Below are 6,000 nucleotides of genomic sequence, written 5' to 3'. Positions count from 1 at the left end.
CTAATTTTTCATTGGTTTTTTAAAATTTAAAATATATTATTTTAAATGCTTGTGATGTAAGTATTTCCTATGCAAATAGAAATTTCTTTTTTCTAATCTTTAAGCTTCTGTGGATTATCTGGATCATTTATGTGCTGAACAAAATTTTATTTTTAAATTTCTTCGAGAGAATTCTTGTTTTTATCGATAAATATTTCAAACATTTTACTGAACAATTAAAATTGTATAATGAAATAAAAGCTTCGATAATATTTTAGATTTTTTAAAAGCCTAGAACAGTAAGAAAAAATAGTTATGAATATAAACGATCCACGTTGCTCACGGAAAATAATAAAAAAAAAAAGTTTGCCCCAGGGATTAATCTTTCTACATGTTTTATTTACCGTTTTTATACAGCTCGTTAATCAAAATTTGCAATTTAAGATGAAAAGCATGGACGAGTAAAATCGAAAGTTACATTATAACTAATAAAAAAATATTTTACAAGGAATATTACTGTCTTATTTGTCTATTATTTACAATTTTGAGCATAAAAATTAAGGTGTATGTAGAATCTATAAGAAAAAAGTAATTTACGTATTATTAAAAATAACATACATATTTCATTATATTTCAATTGTGATATAAAATAATCTTTAATTTGGAAAAAATCTTATTATTTTTAATTATTTTTATCTTTTTAATATAAATACAAATATTTTATTTTTTATTTATACTATATACTATATACTAATTTAATTTAATTCGTTAAATTTCTTTATTCATCTCAATTTTTTAAAATTAAAATTGAACTATATTATTAATTCTACGTAGACGATAATATTTTTAATTCCAAATTTTTATTAATAATTTTGTTGTTTGTTTTCAACTTATCATAAAGCAAATTAATAAATAATTTTGGCCCAATTTCAAATTTCAGATAAATATATAAGATTTATATATTACAGACACTTCTATTATACGTGTCTTTGAGTTATCATATTTCAAAATCAGAATATTATATCCAATTTCCATTTTATAAATTTGTCGTATCATTATCGTATTATCATTTTCTAAGTTATCATATTTCAAAATCAGATTATTATTTTCAATCTCATTTTATAAATTTATACAATTGCGAAAAATACAACAAATTACTTGATTAATTTTTAATATTACAATTCCAGTTTGAAACATTGTATTCTATTATATTCTATTGAGAGAAAACATAGCAAACATTTAATTTTCCTTTGTTATTTCATTTTCAAAATACGTGAATCATATTTTTTTTTTCTTTTTTTAATTTTGTAAGATTAATTTTTCAATGCAATCAAATAGAAATGAGACTGTCGATGATATTTCACAGCGATAAATGGGTACATTTATATATTTTGAATAGCGAGATTGCACTCACGTGTATTATATCTTTAAATAGAAGCTGTCAAATCGCATGCGCATGTCGCTCGTTTATCTCGGATTTAACTTTACAATCGAAAATATACAAAAAATAAGTGTATCTGCATAAATAAAAGATTTGTTTGTTTCGTTGCTTAGCGACTAATTTAATATGTAAGAAACATGTCATTTTCCCTTTTCATCAAATTCCTCTTTTAAAATTTGAAACGTCATCTTGTCTGAATATTTCTTTTTATGTTAATCACTAAATTCCTCTTTCAAAAATTTTGAAAAAATTTTATCTTGTCTATTTCATTTTATTTTATTTGGTAACGTATTACATTCGTTAATATACATACGTACGAGAAACGATGGATTTTATTTGTAAATTATTTTTCAGTGTATATGTCACATGATCATGGATCAATTTCCGAAAAATTTTCGTCCCTTTCACCCCAAGGATCCGCCTAGTGGTACGTTAAATTACGATCTTGGAGCTTTAAGTAAACATCAAAAAAGTAGTTTAAATTCGAGAAAAACTATCGAGATAAGAAGAAACGAAATGTATTTAAAAAATCATCCAGAGATCAAAGGATTAATTTCAATTTTGCTGAGGTAAGCTATTTCTTCTCTATTTACAATTTTTACAAATAAAATTTTACAAATATGTATTTTTCGTCCTATAAATAATTTACAAATATAACTTGCATTTTAAAATAAATAGATATTTGAATCTAATACAAATAATTAAAAATTTTCATAGAAATGTCTTACGTAAACATTGCTCGACGAATGTTCACGAAATTATAGGCGAGTTTTTCAACAGACCACGTCATCAAATAGTTTTAGACCTTCTACGCTATTTCTTGTCTACTGAACAGACAGAATCTATAGACAAAAATGTATTTCAAGAATTAACAAATGTTCAAGTGGATGAGAAAAAAATTTCGTGTTGCAACGTATAACAGGCGTATACTTATATAGACGTATACTCAAATTATTACAAACTATAATATTGTCAACTACATTTTCATTATTAACGTCTTGTATTTTTTTTTATTGAAAATTATTTGATTTGACTTATCGTATACAAAACATGTTTATAGTAATATAAATTTATAAATCATATTAAAGTTATCACATGTTGCATACGTGAACCAATTGTACCACACATAACAATAAACGTAAGAGATATTAATAAAAAGAGTTTTGCTTACGTATAATAATAAATTTATATATATATATATATATATATATATATATATATATATATATACACACACACACACACATATACACATATATATATTTATGTGTCTGTGTATAGTTGAATAAAATTTCATAAAAATCTAGGTTAAACACATTTTATTTTAAATAATGATATAAATATAATGATATAATTATTTCAAATACTTTACTATTTTTATTTTTATTTTATTTTATTATATGTAAGTATAACATATGTAAAATAATTTTATTTTGTATTTTATTCAAATAAATTATTTTAAAATAATTTCTTATTCCAAAGAGTTGATCAAATAAATAAAAAATAAATAAAAAAATAAAAAATAATTTGATATAAAATATTTTATTATAAATTATTTAATCAACTAAGAATACAGGAATATTCAATAATTATCTTAAAAAGAATTCGATAATTTATCGATTTTTTTGCAATATATTTTTACATATCTACTTGTTCTTTAATAATATTATTTATATGCATAAGACATTATATGAAAATTTGTATTTCAGACAATTGACGATAAAATTAGAAAAATTATTAAAGATTTTATTCGAAAAAATAATTGATCAAATAAAATGAAAAATTTTAAACAAAATTCAAATAACGAAATAATCTAGAGAAAAATTATTTGTTAATTATATTCGAATAAACTATGATTATTATTTCATATAATAAACAATCAGATAAATAATAATTACATATTATTTTAATGATTATTTTTCAAATAATTTGTTTGAATACTATTTGCCCAAATCTGATATTAAATATTATATTCAAATATGTTCAATATAAAATTTTTGATTAGTTAAACAAAGACATTCATCTTAATATGTTTTTTCTATTAATAACTAATATTAAATATGATAATATTAATTAATTAAAAAACTAATAATTTAAAAGATTAATATCATAATTTTCATAATATAGGAAAAGATTAATGTTATGTATAATTATATATAATGTTATATATAATTTGTAAGTAAAAAAATATTTAGGAATTATGATAAAATTTATCAGAAAGCATTGAATAAATACAAAATTAAATTATAAATTTTTTTCGTATATCTATATTTCTATGTGTATATCATATATAAAGGATAATATATATACAGTATAAATATACATAGATTCTTCTATAATGGATGATATGTTTCATGTTATATGAAACCATGTTATATAAGTCACTTAAACTATACAAATATAGTTTATATATATAAAAACACATATCTATAAAAAATATAAAATAAATATTTAAGATGAAAAGATATAATATTTTTTATTTCTTTTCTAAACAAATATTAAAATTAAAAAATTTTTATTTGTCTTATGTGAAATAAAATAAGTAGTTATATTTTTATTGACATTTATTCATAATTAAATTCCGACACCTTCTTTTAAACGTTGACTGTGTTATTTCATAACTTGTTTCGTCACTATTATTTTAAATGTTTTGAAATGTATTTTTTTGCATTTTTATAAATATTATTATTGTTATTTTTCAAATCTTGTTTTTCTTCAACACAAATTAAACAATCTTTTAATTTTTTCTTAAATTCGTCAGAATCTTGATTGATCATTATTCTTCTAAATTCAATATTTCTAAAATAAAATGTTGTTCTGATTCATTGAAAATTTCAGTAATGAATTTTCTTCATTGCTTGGCGATTCTGCTATTTGTACTTGTTTTTGTTTATCTAAATCTTATTATCAATTAATTCAATGACGTTTCTCATTCAATGTCTTATCAACAAATCCCTTTTTTATCTTCTATCTATAAAGTATAGGTAATATTTATTACATGATTTATTTCTGTTATCATGGATGTTAAATAATTTTCTTAATTAAAAATTATTAACAATCAGGCCATATTTCTCTCTAATATTCAAAATTGAAAATTTTAATTCCTTCAGTGATGATGAAATAATTTTCAATTTAAAATTGAAAAATCATTCTATAATTGCATATTATGATAATATTTTAATTACAATTAATTTTTTCTAAAAAGTTAGTTCAAATGGATATTTTATGTAATAAAACTTATTAAAGATTTTTATTATTGTTTGATCCAATTAATACTATAGAATTGATAGTGATAAAAATATGATTCAAATTTTCTTGATATTTTAATGCATTATCGATAATTAACAAAATTTTTTTGAAACTGATATTTTTTTTTTGATTGATGCGCTTTCTTCCATAATTTTAACATTGTATAAGAAAAATAAATTCCTAAATCTGTTCAACCAACTTTACTGGCTTTAAATTGTGTTCATATGATTCATTAAGAGAAACGAATTTTAACTTTTCTATGTACTGATAAATTTTCAATACCGTTTGTTTTATCATATGACTATTCAAAATCATATTCCTTAAACAAAAATTTTTTATCCATAATATCAAACATTTTTTTCATTTTATATATTAAAGTGTCTTCTATACGTAAAAGTTTATTTAAAGATGTAAAAGAAATTTTAATTCTTATTTTATTTTTATTTTTATTTTATTCGAATTATTGCCGTTTAATTTTAAATTCTTAACAATGTTATTTTCTCATCAGATTTTAATTTATTCAAAATTATAATTTTTTCTTTCAAAAAAATACATTTTCTGTTCTTAAAATTTTTCTTTATGATAGAAATTGTAGTTTAAAAAAAACAAATTTCATATAAACTATTAAAAAATTAAACTTACCTAAATATAATATAATATAATATTCATATAAATTATGCATATTAATATTTTTTTTAAATTTATTTAAAATATTTGACTTTAAATATAGTTTAATTGATAATTTATATCAGAAATAATAATAATTTCTATCAGAATAATAATATTTTCTCTGAAATATATTTTATTGACATTGATTGCCATATTCATTGTTTGTGACCAATAATAGAATTATTTCGAGGTAGATGCACTATAGGTTGAGATGCATTGTTTTTTATCATGGTTGGATGGTTAACTTTTTTCCATGAAACATTTTCTATGTTGTCCGTTGTGTTATATACGTAGTAAAGAGAAAAAAAGAAAAAAATAGAAATAGAAAGAAGAGCATATAAGTGAAAAAAGTGTATTCAACCGTGGGCTTTAAGGATATATATTTTTTAAACTTTCTTAAAAATCATATTAAAATATTAAAATGCAACTTTTATACACTTGATATTATATTTTGTTAAAAATATGTACTATATTGTACGAATAATTATTGTTGTAATTTTTTCACCGTGTTATAAGAATCCGTGTTATATGAACCCGAGCTATAAGGGGATCTACTGTATTCTGTTCCCGAGAAGCATCAACTGAGAAACCAAAGGCCGAGAACCGAAGCGGTTCCGAAAATGAACGAGAATACTCGAAAATAGCCGAAGTGCCGCGTGGTG

At 20.7% G+C, this 6,000-nt stretch overlaps 1 long non-coding RNA gene across 1 annotated transcript; it reads right to left on the bottom strand.

Annotated features, from left to right (window-relative positions):
- Positions 1 to 4,318: 4,318 nt before the first annotated feature.
- LOC133667455 (uncharacterized) lies at positions 4,319 to 5,902 on the bottom strand. Its single transcript, XR_009832990.1, has 2 exons — positions 5,312 to 5,902; positions 4,319 to 4,391 (listed from the first exon to the last, which is right to left on the bottom strand). It is a non-coding gene; the product is annotated as an uncharacterized LOC133667455 (long non-coding RNA).
- Positions 5,903 to 6,000: the final 98 nt, after the last annotated feature.

The sequence above is a fragment of the Apis cerana genome, linkage group LG16 (genome assembly GCF_029169275.1).
Source record: "Apis cerana isolate GH-2021 linkage group LG16, AcerK_1.0, whole genome shotgun sequence".
Lineage (NCBI taxonomy): Eukaryota > Metazoa > Arthropoda > Insecta > Hymenoptera > Apidae > Apis > Apis cerana.
The sequence above is the reverse complement of the archived record's forward strand: the minus strand, read 5'-3'. Positions and strand labels throughout refer to the sequence as shown.